This window comes from Tenrec ecaudatus, chromosome 14 (assembly GCF_050624435.1).
Source record: "Tenrec ecaudatus isolate mTenEca1 chromosome 14, mTenEca1.hap1, whole genome shotgun sequence".
NCBI lineage: Eukaryota > Metazoa > Chordata > Mammalia > Afrosoricida > Tenrecidae > Tenrec > Tenrec ecaudatus.
This window is the reverse complement of record NC_134543.1, coordinates 58,722,340-58,738,370: the sequence shown is the minus strand read 5'-3', so window position 1 is coordinate 58,738,370 and position 16,031 is coordinate 58,722,340. Positions and strand designations below refer to the sequence as shown.

Genomic DNA, 16,031 nt, shown 5'->3' with positions numbered 1-16,031 from the left:
TGAAAATGTTCCATCTTCATTTGTTCCTTACAAGCCATGACGTTGACCATATTTAACAATCAGACATCAATTTCTCCATTTGTGAAAATAAGAATTTATAGTTTACAAGACCCAAGGTTATACTCTGGATATAGGAATAACATAAAGGCTAGAAGGAGGGTCAAATAAAACAGTTTGTAGCTTAGTTAGATGAATATTTTAATATATCAGATTATTAAGCTATGCTAATCAAAATAGAATTTTTTACTGGAGACAATTTCTAAGTTTAACATGATAAATAGTTCAAAAACTTCTTTGCAAATTTTTTTGCTATATTATTCATTTAGCTAAATCAACTACCCCAATTCCCTTTCAAAATGATGGCATTTTAAACCTGTTTCAATCTGAGTAAAAATAAAAAAGTAATACTGAAAAGTTAACTCAGTTACTAAATAGGAGATCCTAATTAAAATACAACTCTTTCACATGTTCTTAAACTTAAAAAGTGTAAACTCAGAATTGATACTTTCTGTTCCAACCCAGCAGCTTTATGCTGAAGGAAATGAGGTTATTGGCTTAGTAATGATTTACAGCCACAGAATGCTCGATAAAGTCACTATGATTTGAAATCAACTTGAAGGGAGTGGGTTTATTTTTATCTTTTTGTACCACTTCTTTGGCCAAAAATACTTCACACCTTCTCAATGTCTCAAGAGCTTCTCTCTTTCGACGTCCATCATTTGATTTCACAGTCCTTGAGATTATATATACTTTTTTTCACTTGTAGCTCTATTTTTCCCCCTTTGGGGGTTTTCAATAGTTTTTTTGTACTTCTCAGAGTTTTATATGCTGAACATAGTATTTCTAAAACATCCAAAGCTGCTCCAGTCTGAACTGGAAGCCAATTTCTATATTATAAAAGTCTTCCAACACCTCAAAATCAAACAAAATTTATTTCTTGATTTAATTGACAGTTAATTATAGCACACTCTCCTTGTTAAAAACCATCCCCAAAACTAAAAACTTAGAGCCTTGGAAAATGACTTGCCATTTTTTCTTGTTCTTCATTTCCAATTAATCACCAAAATCTGTTGTTTCTTTATCTTAGCAAAATGTTGCTCGTGCATATTACTGTTGATGTCCAGAGGTATATCTCTTAGTTGAAGTTTTCATGTTCTCTTTTTGTGACATTTTTTTTTACATTTTATTAGGGGCTCATACAACTCTTATCACAATCCATACATATACATACATCAATTGTATAAAGCACATCCGCACATTATTTGCCCTATTCATTTTCAAAGCATTTGCTCTCCACTTAAGCCCTTTGCATCAGGTCCTCTTTTTTTCCCCTCCCTCCCTGCACCCTCCTCCCTCATGAGCCCTTGATAATTTGTAGATTGTTATTTTGTCATATCTTGCCCTATCCGGTGTCTCCCTTCACCCCCTTTTCTGTTGTCCATCCCCCAGGGAGGAGGTCACATGTAGATCCTTGTAATCGGTTCCCTGTTTCCAACCCACTCACCCTCTACTCTCCCAGTATCGCCCCTCACACCCCTGGTCCTGAAGGCATAATTCACCCTGGATTCCCTATGCCTCCAGCTCCCATATACACCAGTGTATAACCTCTGTCCTATCCAGTCCTGCAAGGTAGAATTTGGATCATGGTAGTTGGGGGGAGGAAGCATCCAGGATCTGGGGGAAAGCTGTGTTCTTCATCAGTATTATATCGCACCCTGACTGACCCATCTCCTCTCCTAAACCATTCTGTGAGGGGATCTCCAGTGGCCAACAGATGGGCTTTGGGTCTCCAGTCTGATGCCTTATACCTGGTCCCTTTGGCACCTCGTGATTGCACAGGCTGGTGTGATTCTTCCATGTGGGCTTTGTTTCTTCTGAGCTAGATGGCTGCTTGCTCACCTTCAAGCCTTTAAGACCCCAGACATAACTATCTCTTTTGATAGCCGGGCACCATCAGCTTTCTTCGCCACATTTGCTTATACACCTGTTTGTCTTCGGCGATCGTGTCATGGAGGTGTGCTGCCAATGATATGTTTTTTTGTTCTTTGATGCCTGATAACTGATCCCTTCAGGACCACGTGATCACACAGGCTGGTGTGCTTCTTCCATGTGGGCTTTGTTGCTTCTGAGCTAGATGGCCGCTTGTTTATCTTCAAGCCTTTAAGACCCCAGACACTATCTCTTTTGATAGCCGGGCACCATCAGCTTTCTTCACCACATTTACTTGTTCACACGCTTTGGCTTCAGCAGTTGTGTTAGAAGGGCGAGCATCGTAGAGTGCCAATTTAATAGAAGAAATTATTCATGCATTGAGGGAGTGCTTGAGTAGAGGCCCAAGGTCCTTCCGCCACCTTAATACTAAACCTATAAATATAGACACATAGATCTATTTCCCCATCCTCAAATATATATTTGCATGTACATGTCTTTGTCTAGACCTCTATAAATGGACTCTCTGCCACCACTCTAACATTGCATGTCTACCGTAAGCTTTATCACCATAAACATAATTCTGTTTCTGTCACTGTGAAGACTACTAACCTCAATGAAATGCTCGCCATAACGCTTCTGTAATAAAATACTGAAAACAGTTTATGGATTTGTTAAATAACTTGTGACACGGGTGAACGATAGAACAGGGCACCAACTCTTAAACTGATGATGCAATCAGTCTATATTTAGTGATCTACACGTGCTCATCACCAAAAGGCCAAGAAGCGATGTTTAACAATAATATACGCTATTAACTTAGAGAAACATCCTAGAGAATATTACAACATTATAAACCCTACTTTTATGTGAATAAAACATGTAACTGAGGAGTATGCAAAGTGATATCTGACTTTTCTATTACAGAAGGCATACACCAATAATAGTTAGCAAAGAGCTCTTTGAGGGCATGAATAAATATGCTTTCTCTTTCAGTGCTAGTATTTTGTGTTTTATCTGGAACAGGGTAGAACCTCAGTAATACATTTCACATTGAATTAAAATTAAAACAGCTGCACTGTTGAGCTGTGATTCAGGACAGAGGCAGCAAGCTATACAGGGAAATCTTAGGGAAAAGAAAGCCAGGAAAGAGCCACACCAAATACTACTAGGGATGTCTCCCTGAGAGTGAGAGCAGTGATAAATTTCATTTTCTTTCAAGATCCAGTTTTTTTTCTGTAAAATTATCATTGCGCATTAGCACACTTAAAAATCCACCAGCCCCAGAGAAACTAGAACATTATTTCAACCTATTTTACAAAACTATGTAGATGAAAACATTCCCCTTTTTAGAAAAACAATTATCTTGGGAATGGCAGTTTGGATAACACAGTTTAAGATATGATTCCCCAAAGTTGCCCTCCCCTGAAGTTCCACCCACTGTGGAACCTCTGTGACCTTGAACAAACAATTCTTCCCTCTGGTCCAATGTCTTGCCCTTGTTATCTTCTAGCACCTCACCACCACCCTCCAAGGCCCATTCCGTTCAAATGCGAAGATATTCAGATTCTGAGGCTGAGATGACTAACTGCTCTACTTGATTTCATAAAATACCGTTTATTTAATTTTTTCATATTGTGAACTACATGAAGGTTTTATATCCAACAACTCTTCACAACTTCCATTGCCCTCTGGTTTCCGTCACCCAAACCTGGCATCTCCCTCTGGTTGGACATTTTTTTCCCTTTCTTCCAAATAACACCTGTCCATTCTCTTTCTGGCCCCCGGGTTGTTAGCAGTTAAGGTATTTCTTGGAGTCTGAACCCCTTTTAATATATATCTAGCTATCTCTATATGTGTGTACTCATACAGCTTGAATGGGTAATACTGTCCTTTTGCTTTTGACTAATTTCACTCACAGTAATAGCCTCTAGGCCAGTGGTTCCCAACCTGTTGAGCATGACCCCTTTTGTGGGGTCGAATGACCCTTTCACATGGGTCTCATAACAGTAGCAAAATTACAATTATGAAGCAGCAACAAATATACTTTTATGGTTGGGGGTCACCACAACATAAGACCTGTATTAAAGAGTCATTAGGAAGGTTGAAAACCACTGCTCTAGGCTTATCCATGTCATAAAATGATTCACAAATTTATCTTTATTCTTAATATTTTATAGTATTCCTTTGTGTGCTTTTACCAAACTTTATTGATCCATTCTTTCACTGATAGGCATTAAGATGGTTTCAATCTTTTTTCCTATTGTGGATAATGCTGTACTGAACATGGGCATGCATATGTTATTTTGTGTTACAATTCTTACTTCCTGAGGCTATATACCTAGTAGAAGGATTGCTGAGTAATGTGGCATATCTAGTCCCAAGCTTTGGAGGAGGACCATGCTATCTTCTATAGTGGCTGTTAGTTCTGACAGTCCCATCAGCATTAAATGTGGGTTCCAGTCTTTCTACCCTCTCCTCATTGTTTTCTGGTATTGTTTTTAACTTTATTATTTGTTTTTTAGTTTTCTTTTGTTGTTGTTGCTTTTAACTTTAATATTGATGCTGGATGGACTTGTCTTGGAAGAACTATGGCCGGACTCTGTTAGAGGCAAGGATGGCAAGACTTCATCTTATGTATTTTGAAATATTGTCAAGAGAGACGATATGTTTCTGGGGAAGGGCATCACGCATGTGTCTCCCCCCCCCCCAAATTTGTGATTTCTTTCAGCCTGAATCCTAGTGCCCCGGGGGCACCTTATGGGAGTGAAGCCTCTGCGAGGTGGGCTTTGTTGTTGTTGGGTGGGCTCTCATGGCTCCTCAGATCATTAGTGAGTTATAAGGAACTAAGGATGCTCTCACAGTGCAGGAATGCATTGGGCTAATTAAGACCTGCGCCCTATACCTTTCTCTGGGTTTGTGTCCTGTTGCTCTACCAGTGGAGGTGGGGGAGGAGTGGTGCAGACACCTCTAGCGATGCTTGGGTTACTCTCAGCCTCTCTTCCGTTGTACCACTGCCCCTGTGTCAGCTACCAGCCATGTGTCTACACTGTAGAGTTTTCACTCTCTTGCCCTGAGGCAGTTTGCTTTCAAATGCCCTGTTCTTTCAGAGTCTGTTCTACAGCCCCGGGAATGAACTGGGAGCTGTAACTACTGGCTGATTCTGGGAAAGGATTTGCTAATAATTCTGTTCTCCTTTGAGCTGGCAGTGGGGCACACCCTATGATACAGACAGGGCTGATTTTGGGGTTTTATGCCAACCAAGAATTTACCCATCTGCTTGTCTTCTGGGTGTTGGCAGTCAGTTCACCTGTCCAAATTTTCCTCAGAGCCCCTGGGCTCCAGTTTTCTCCTCCATTTTTGCTTTTTCACATCTTTCCTGGAGTGTAGAGATTATTGGATCATATCTGGCTAGGCTGCCATCTGGACAGAAATCCTTACCCATTTCATATTTGTTTTCTGTTGACTGCTTCTCCAACGTTTATCTTCCTAACCACTTTGGGGGGTTACAGATGTCATATTAACTTTTTATCTTTATAAACCAGTGCAACAAGGCCTGGTGGCACTGCAATGAAACATTCTGCTGGTAGCTACGAAGTTAGGGTTTGAACCCCTTTGGGATTCCACACGAGAAAGCGGTGACAGTCTGCCGTGGTGAACACGACAACCGGGAAACTGCGGCGGTTCTATGTTGTCCTACTGGGTCCCTGGACATCGCAACTCAGCACCAATGGATTTTAATTTCATAGTCCAGTGTACTGCTTGGGAAAGAACCGGAAGCTGTGAAATAATGGAGGAAGGAAGGTAATGGCTATGAACACATACTAGAAATAAAGATAATAGGTGTGATTCAGGCACATTTTAGGACAAAAGTGATAACTATACTTTGTAATTTTACAATATACAAGCTTATACAAGGGTAGCATTTCTAAAAAATACCACATCCATTGAAGTCATTAGATTTCAGACACAATGGAGTCTCAGATATGTGAGTTAAGAAAATCTAGAAATGACTTCTCTAGCATTCCTTTGCTCTTTTCATCTTAAGATTTATTGTGAATTTAAAAAAAATAAAGACATAATGAAGATGTGCTGTTTAATCTGTCATGAGTTTTCATGTCTTTTTTCTACTAATATTTCCTCCTTAAATGTCAAGTCTCACAGTGAAAACTTTTAAAGTTAAGCAAGAAATTCAGAACTATCTACACTCTGTGCGATCCAAATTGATTCATGATGGGCTTGCTGGGGGAAAAATAGTTTCACTTCACTTTAGTCGTTCTTATAGGAAATGCCACTCTGCAGATGCTACAATTACAAAGTCACTTGAAAAAAAGGTAATAGGACACAAAGGTCTCTCATCTTCAAAGCAAAAACCAACAGCATCACCAAAAATAATTTGAAGAAAAATTATCCCCCCAACAATTCTTCTATCTTATTAAAGACTTTAAATGAAGCAAGTTTGGAGAACAAAAATTATTTAAGTTCTTCATTGGGAAAGAAGCCGAGGAGAGGTAAAATTGCAATTTTTACTTTTGGAATGTCTGATTTATTTTCTTACTCAACAATACAGAGGGAGACTACTTAATTGAATTATGTGGGAAAATATCGGAATGCCTGAAATAAAGGTATTAAACAAGCTTATTATCGTTTTAGGAGCTTGTTGTTGTTCCGGTGCCCTCGCATCAGTTCTGACTTGCAGCGCGCTATACACAACAGACACACACTGGCTGGGCCTGCACCATCCTCATGGGCACCGCTACCTCCAAGACCACCGTTGTGGCCACTGTGACACCCTTCTTTTGAAATGTTTCCTCTTTGACCCTGTACTTTACTGAGCATGAGGTCCTTCCCAGGGACTTTCCCTCTCTGATGGTGTTGTTGTTTGTAAGTACCAGCAAGTCATTTCCAACTCAAGCAAGAATTTGCTGAACATCATCCAACAATAGCTGCAGTAGTCCTTCCTGATCACATGGCCAAAGTGCATAAAACAAAATCTTCAATTCTTTCTGCTTAATAGCATTCTAGCTGGATTTCCTCCAAATAGATTTGCTGGTTCTTCTGATAGTCCATGGTGTATTCAGTAGTCTGTGAAAACACCACAATTCAAGTGAATCAATTCATCAGTTTTTGTTGTTCTATATCTAAATGTCAGACACACTATAGTCCTCAAACAGCACCATTACTTTTGGGGAAAAATACTTTTGCCCACAATTGCTCAATTCAATCCATTGTTTAATTTCCTAACTGTTGCTTCTATCAGCAGTGATTGTGAATCCAAGTAAAATTAACGCCTTGAAGCCTTTTTTAACCCTACCATGATGTTCCTTATTGATCCAGCTGTGAGGAACCCTGTTTTCTTTATGCTGAGGTGTAACTCAGACCGAAGGTTGTAGTCTTTGATCTGCAGAGTTGCATCAGTCAGAGTTGCCGGTCCTCTGCATTTCAGCAGGTGAGGTTGTACCATCCATATATGGCAGGTTGTTCAGAGTATTCATCCAATCCACATTCTGCAGTCTCCTACATAGAATTCAGTTTCTCAGATTGCTTTAGTATTCAGATGGAATGAGTATGGTGAATAAATAAAACTCTGACACAGATCTTTCCTGATTTTAAACGTTCATCAAAAGCACAAGATCATTTGGAATTCTGATCATTTGCCATGTTAACCATACTTTGTTTGACCCACAAAGTATGGCACCTTCACATAATCAATAAAACATGGCTCCACATCTTCCTGGTTGCTATAGTTCAGGTTGTGCGTCAGTTAGGCTGTGCCGGGCTTCTCCTTGGTTTGACAGTCACTGTCACGATGATGAGCTCTAACACAATGTAGTCACCTCCACACTGGGCTCTGCAATCAATTGAAAAGAAGGAATGTCACCTGCCTCCAATGCAAGTATAATAGATGTAAGTCCAATATATAGAGAATGTAACTTTTCCATATTCTGTGGAAAAGTTTGCTTCCTTTTTTGCTAGGTCGGTATCCTGCACCAGGCTCACCAACCCCTGGTTCTTTCAGTTTGAACCAGTGAATGGCCTGCCATATAGCCAGTCAATCCTGGGGATCCTCCATGGCCTGCCATTTGCTCTGCTGACCTTCCATTCAATTGTCTCTACACTCATCAGCCTGTTAATTTCCAGCAAGTCTTAGGCCTTTGCACATTTCACTACGGAACTTTATTTTGTCTTCTTGAGCCACCTTCAAAATCAATTGGCTTTTTTGTATTTCACCATTTCTCCATTCATTTTAGTTTCATGGGAACAAGTTGCAGTCTTTTTATCAGGCATCTATTCAAATGTTATCTTTCTCTCTTTGGCTTTCTTATAACCTTTATTTCCTTCATGTAAGATGACGATGCTATCCCACAATTCCTCTGGTTCTTGGTCATTAGTATACAAGGTATCAAATCTACACTTAATTCCATCTCTCAATTCAGGTGGGATGGACTCAAGGTCCTATTTTGGTTCTCATGAACTTGTTTTAATTTTCTTCACGCGGGTCTTGTTCTGACTGATGATAATGACCTTCTCTATGACCTCTTTAGACATATGTAGTCAACTTGATTCTGTGTATTCCATCTAGAACTAAAGTCCATTTGCATGCTCATTGTTTATGTTTTTGAAAAACAAAATATTTGCAATGTATGAGTCATTGACCTTGAAAAATTCTATCATGTGATCTCCATCATTATTTCTATCATCATGACCATATTTTCCAACTCCAAATCTTTCTTTATTCCTAACTTTTACATCCCAATCATCAATTGTAATCAATGTATTTGATCACATATTAGATTGATTTGCCAAATTTAAAGGAATTATTTGATTTCTCCATCATTAGCATTAGGAATTTGTGTGTAAATTTGAATATAGTCCTATTAACTACTTTTTTCCTGTGCATAAGGGTATTATCGCTAGCAAAATTGTACATCAGGACATTCTTTCTAACAATAATGTGATGTCAATTCTCTTCCATTTGTCATTTCTTGTGTAGTAGACCATATAATTATTGATGAAAATGGCCAATATCAGTTCATTTTCACTTCACTTATGTCTAGAATATCAGTCTTTATGAATTTCATTTAGTCTTTGAAAACTTTCCGTTTTTCTATAGTCATATTTAATTTCATGGCCAACTAATGAGGAGAACTTTTACTACTTTCTTCTTATTTTAAGTTGTGCTATATAAGCAAATGAAGATTTCCCAAAGCTTTGCCTTATCCATATCCTTAAGGTGAAGAATACTTTGAGGAGGGAACTCTTTCCAGTAGCATTTTGAATGCCTTCCATGTTGGGCTGAGATCCAGAAGGTCAGCAGTTTAAAACCACCCGCTGCTATGCAGGAGAAAGACTGGGCTTTCTAATCCCATGAAGAGTTACAGCCTTGGAAACCCACCACGATTCTTCTACTCTGACATATGGCGCTGCTTGAGTCCAACCCAACGAGCTCATCTTCTAGCACTTGACTAGACAATGCTCCAGTTTCCTTAGATTTCCACTGGTCAGTCTCTTCAGAAGTGAACCACCAAGTGCTTTGTTCTAATCTACCATAGTCTTGAAGGTCCACGGAAACTTGTCCACCGTGGACGACCCCATTAGAATTAGAAAACTTGATGAAGTAGCTTCTAATGTGAGAGCAACTTACAAGGCACCACTTTCAGGCAAACTGACAAAAGTGATGCTGAGTAGTGAATATGCAAGTATTTACTGGATACATGAGCAGTAGATGTTGTGATAAAACATTTTAATTAAAAATAATAAACTAAACCAGAAAAACTGTCTTTAGAACAAGAGCTAAACTCATATTTTTGAGAATATTAAAATAAATATTAAACTAATTCCATTATATTTGAATTTTGGGGGAAATGGTGTGCAACAGATACACACGTTCTGATACAGAATATATATACTCTATATTAAACACTTAAATATATAAGACTTTAAAGAAATAGTGTGTTCATGAGAGTTTTCATAAGAAACCTGGGTTAAATAATTGGAGGCTAAATATATAAACAAGGAAACGTAATTAGTGAATTTGTAGATATAACTTGTCAAAATAAACCAAATTTATGAATTAATTGTTTACTTTTTAATACATAACAATAATCTCAAACAAAAACACTGTCATTCATTTCAATTCATAGTGACCCTAAAGGATAGAGCATAAATCTTTGTATTTTTAAGACTTTAAATCTTTATAGGAGAAGACAGTCTCAGCTATTTTCTGATGGGCAGTTGATGGATTTGAACTGGTCATCTTTAAATTAGCAGTTCAATGTGTAGCCCAAAACACCAATGTGTAGGGACCCTTTCAAAAAGATTAGAGGGATTCTCATTTTAAAAATACGGTATATGCTCAAAATGACTTCAATCTTGGCAATCTAGTTATTTACAATACAAGGTACATAATGCTCATGTATCAGTGTACTCAGATTTACAGGAAAAATATTCTATTACACTTGGGAATGCTCAGTGTTCAAATCAACAATTCTGGGTCATGTCACATTTCAGGTTATCCTCACATGCATGAGGCACACATGTATATACTTTGACTTTGAGGTTTGGAGAAATCAAAATCAATTTTACATGGAAGCAAATATCAAATAATTTACAACCACAACATTTATTAATGTCATGCTAATAGTGATATATCAGAATAGATTTTGCATAAATCAGATAGGCCAAGAAGTAAGTGAAATTTATCCACATGGTTATATACTTTCACCATTTCTCTTCCATTCCAAAATATATATTCAATGTAAGTGAAAAGATGTTATTATAGCACTGCTTAATTTAAAAACTCTACAAATTATTTTTAGATATATTATAATCACAAGCTATTTCACAATTGATTTGACTACCCCACTTAGATTGAGAATAATTGTCTAATACAAAATAGTGTAATGCTTTGTGGTCAATGGAAAATATTCATATCATGATCTAAAGTAAATTAATGATATAATTTCAATTTATAAATAATTTCACTTCAAGTTCCAATAATGGAATAATTCAATATGTCAACTAAAATAAAACAAAAATTAAGATAATAAAGGAGAAAATCTTAGCAAAATGTGCTTGAAAGTCATTCATGAAAATCCAACACACCCAAGATTTCTATACTGCTGTCTTCTCATTAAAGGAATGAAAATTGCCATCAGATACTTACTGGGAAAATGACCTGGTTTGTCACGCCAGAAAAAGATATTCTTCACAGCACCTAGAATTACTTGTTGCTGCTACTGTTTTAAATTATGAAAACTTACCTGATACAGAGATTAATATAATGATGTAATGTATAGATGTACTTTCTTTGGGATTATTTATCTTCCTCCTTATGAATGAATTATCCAGATGTAATAATGTCTTCATTCTTCCAGTGAATAACCTTACTTATTCTTACTTTTGCTTTCTATAAAACCATGTAACTCCACCATTCAACTATCTTCAAATAGCCTCCGTTTTCCAGAATTAAAAAATCTAAATCTCATTACCTGCATTCCAATTTACTTGTCAAAATTGATCAAGCCATAATGCTTCTGTGAAAAGCTCTCTATTCAATTAAGCTGGACTTCCGGTTTGTTTAGCACCCTTGGAGCATTCCCAAATCCTCCATTTTCCTCTTTTCTGCCAAAATGGCTTAGTCCATCTCCAGTTCCAATTGTTAGGGATCAACGTAAGTTTCTTGTTCTTTTCAGTCTTCCCTGACTGTATCATATATTTCTTCCTCCATCACTTTGAATTACACACATCTAGCTCCTTCTATGCATATCCTTACAAAATTTACATTCTCAAACAAATGTAGCTACAGCAGTCTGAGGTCAGTACCAGGTGCTCTATTTGCTCAGTATCTCCATCCCCTGTGACATTGTCAACTATTTTAGAAGTGCTTAATAATTTCTGGATTGATTGATGGAACACCTCACAGTTACTTAGCAACAAAAGTAGAGTAAGAAAATATTGAAGAGCAATCACCATTTGATTATCTAAGGCTTAAGTACATAGTGCAATAACTTCACAATAATTTCCATGCATGAACTCTTGTGTTTTAATTGTAAACGACACTAAAAAATCAAGTTTTTATAGTGCTAGTATTTATACTAGATGTTGATTTGGATACACTAATAATCTAGTGAGATCACTATAGCTTACTAGAATATTAGAATCATTTATCAGTACTGAAGAACTTTTCCATGTCATGACTTTTTTTCCATTCATTAGCAGTAAAGAAAAGGTGCTATAATACACACACATACACACACACACACAGATGAGCCCTTTTCCCAAGACTTGCTTAAGTTATAGTCTTATTGGTAAAATATTATGTTAAACAGAACTTATTTATAAATATGTCCTCCCACTGGATGGCAAGCCATGAAATTATGAATAAGCATAGATGCACCTCTTATCTGGGAAAATAAATCAAAATTTACATTTATCCCCCTGACACACACTTATAAGTACCTCCCCCCGTATTAAATAATGAGATACTAGCAATGTGATTGGCAATGTTTTAAAACCCAGCAATAGAGCAGGAAAAAAATACAGGTTAAAAAGAAATAATGCTGTTAACACACTACTGTATTTGCAATTGAAAATATTAAGGAGACATTGATGCTCGATTTTTAAAGAATCGGGGATATCCTATAAGAATGGCATTCTTAGTTATTTGAAACTATAGGGGGTAAGAAAGAATCCGGCAGATTAACAACTCTGAAGGGCTGAAGTGGGAGGGTGGGGGGTATGCAGTGCCATCCATCAGGGAAACAGGGTTGGCAGCAACACTTGTTCCAACTTCCCTCTCCCAGCAGGTGCTGCTGTGGCACAGGATTAGTCTCAGAGGGATTCCAAAGAAGGCAAAGTGGAAGATGAAAGAACAAAATAGAAGAGCATTCTCTGGGCGGTATTCATATTTCTTTGCTACACAAACTACAAGACGACTTGCAAATAAACACAGGTGACATCCTGGCTACCTCATGAACAGAGGGATAAGTGAGTCCTTAGATTCTGGCTGTTTTGGAATTGTTTGTCTAGATTTTTCAGATGCCTTGAGTTGTGATCATCTTTACATAATCTGGTTTCAATATTTGATTTTACTTAAATATTTTACAGAATGCTTACCAATATATTTATTATCAAGATAATTTTCTACTGACCTCTTGGGGACAAAAATGGGAAAGCATATCTTTTTCTTCTTTAACATGTCTTTCCTGACATACTGAAATGCAAACAATTATGGTCCTTAATTAAATATGCAGAATTTCACTTTTTCTGAAACAATCAAACAAAGAAGAGCAAACAATTTTTTGCTTGTAAGTGACTCAAATTAACTTAAAAATTAGTAAACAATAAATAAGGACGAGATTTAAAATGTTAGACAATATATGGTCTCTATGAAATAAGCATTTGTTTTTCTGTAATCAGATGGGTATATTGTAAAAGTCAAGTAAAAAATAAAATGCTAAGCTATTTACTCATTGTGATATCATTAGGTAATCTGATTAAGAGCTATATACCCTATAAATATTGGGGCAGATTGGAAGTCCTATTATTGAGCTTTATCATAGGAATGAAGTTCCATTATAATTTTGGTACTAAAAACTAATAATGCAGAGTAAAGATTTGAAAATATGAATTCATTTAAAAATAATTGATTACGAATTTTAACTTTAAAAGTTGAGTGCTATACTCCAAACACTGTACAAGAGGTATTCCAAAATCTTGTGGAAAAAAATTGAATTAAAAAAAGGAAGCTTATTCCATGTACAGATCCTTCAAATATATTTCTCTTTTATTTATTTATTTTTTAATATTTATCTTTTACTATAATTGATGATGAAAATAACCTGGATATCAGACACAGAGTATTGGAGAGATGATTATGGTAGATTAAAATGAAAAATGTGACTTGAGTGGTTAAAAGCTTATCATTTGATTTCCATTTTGACATTCTTTGAACTTGAGTTGGTTTTTAATATTTTGTGAATGTAGGTGCCCCCCCAAAAATAATTGGGGTTTATCTCTGTTGTGGTATTATTAGTAGCCTTCTTAACCCTCCATGACATATTTTTCTATGTTTTTCAGTATATGAAATCCGGGATGGGAGAATCTCCAGACAAAAATAACTGGCTGAAGGAGTTCTGGGAGGCACTGGCTGGACAGTGGGGCTGCGTGGGGCTGGTGGACAGGGGGAACTCATATCAATGAGTACAAGAAGGACGAAAATGTTTTGAAACTGAATGTGGTAGCGATTGTACAACACTTCTTGATATGAACAGACTATTGAATGTAATGATGTCTGGATTGGGTCTTAATAAAATGGTTTGAAAACATATATAATTGTTCAACAAAAATTTGTGATGCCCCCTCAATTAAACAAACTAGAGCTAATAGGCATGAGAGGTTCCTATACCTAAAACGTTAACTGAGCATCCCAAATTCCTAAAATCCTTATATTCTAAAAATATTTTTCTATCCAATTCTTATCAAAATATTTTATCAAAATGTATATAAGTGTACTGAAATTCCTGGCTGACAAGAGATTAACATCTTTTGCTACTGACTAAAAAATTGGAGGTTCAAGTCCTCCCAATGATGTTTTGAAAGAAAGTTTGGAGAGCTACTTCTTAGAAGTCAACCACTGAAAACCCTGCAGAGCGGAAGTCTACTTGGCATGCACAGGGTCACTTTTGAGTCACACTATATTCAGCAGCTAGTGTTTTTATTTGTTTTGTTTTCATAAGTATACCATCATTTAAGCTAACTATAAACACCCTTGAAGTAACAAAAGCAGAGTGCCATTTATGAAAATATTAATCCAATAGAAGAGCTAATGTTAATTCATTTTAACACACTTTTGAAAATCACTTTAGTAGACAAACATGCAAGAGGAGGACAAAGAAAGATCAATTAATTATACTGCCACCATCTTCAAGAAGTATGCGATGCATCATGAGTACTGTTCAATAGGAAAGACTCTCAGTAGCCTGTACTTAAAAAAATGTGCAATGCCCATGAGAGTGTCCTGTAAACTGTAAAACACATTCAGTTGTGAATATACTTGCTAAAATCAAAACTGTACACTGGCTGCTTAGATTAAGATAGGTGGTTTACCAACTACTAGCAAGATCACCTTGGGAATGCTATTTGTTTCATCTTAGTTTCAGTAAAGGAGGCCTGGTTGCATGGTAGGTAAGCAGCCAATGGCTAACCAAAAGGATGGAATCCACTAGCCACTCTATGGGAAAGAGATGACGCAGCCTGCTTCCATAAAGATCTACAAACTGAAAACCCAATGGGACTGTCTTGCTGTGTCTGAGAGGTCATTATGAGTCAGAATGACTCAACAGCAATGGGTTTACTTTAAACAAGGTCAACACAATGGTATCCACTTCACTGAAAAAAAATTAAACTAGATAAACAAACGCCAAATTCATTACCACCAAATCGATGCTGACTCATAGCGACCACTATAGGGCAGGGTATGACTGCCCCTGTTGGTTTCTGAGCCTATGACTCATCACAGGAGTAGAAAGCCTTATGCTTCTCTTGTGGAATCCCTGGTAATTTTGAACTGCTCACTTTGTGGTTAGTAGCAGAATTCATAACCACTACACCATCAGGGCTTCATTAAACAGTATCATGTACATCAATAGAATTAACAAATGGTGATCTGGCATATAACAAATGCTCAATATAGTTTAGTTGTTATTGTTTCTTAGTGCAATCCTTTATTTGTATGATATAGATGACTATATTTTAGCGTTAGGCAAGTGTTTCTCTACTGACGGCATAAATAAAGGTCACACATACAGATCACAAGAGCAATCCAAGCCTAAAACCGACTGTTGTTGAGTTCCTTGTGACTCGGAGCAATCATATCAGACAGAAAAGAGCTGCTCCTTAGGGTTTTGGGGACTCAATCTTTCTAGCAAGGGTCGCATCTTTCTTCCACTTAGTGGCTGGTGGCTTTTACCTGCCTATCTTGCAGTTAGCAGTTCAGTTCTGGAATTACTGCACCACTAGAATTCCCTACAGAAAAATGAGGTCAAATGCATATTTTATTTTATGTAAAGAAACTTCCTTGTATTTTTCAGTTTTTGATA

General features: G+C 37.0%; 1 protein-coding gene across 1 annotated transcript in view; it reads right to left on the bottom strand.

Moving 5' to 3' along the window:
* MDGA2 (MAM domain containing glycosylphosphatidylinositol anchor 2) overlaps positions 1-16,031 on the bottom strand; it is a 1,044,700-nt gene that overhangs the window by 222,433 nt on the left and 806,236 nt on the right. The window lies entirely within an intron of this gene.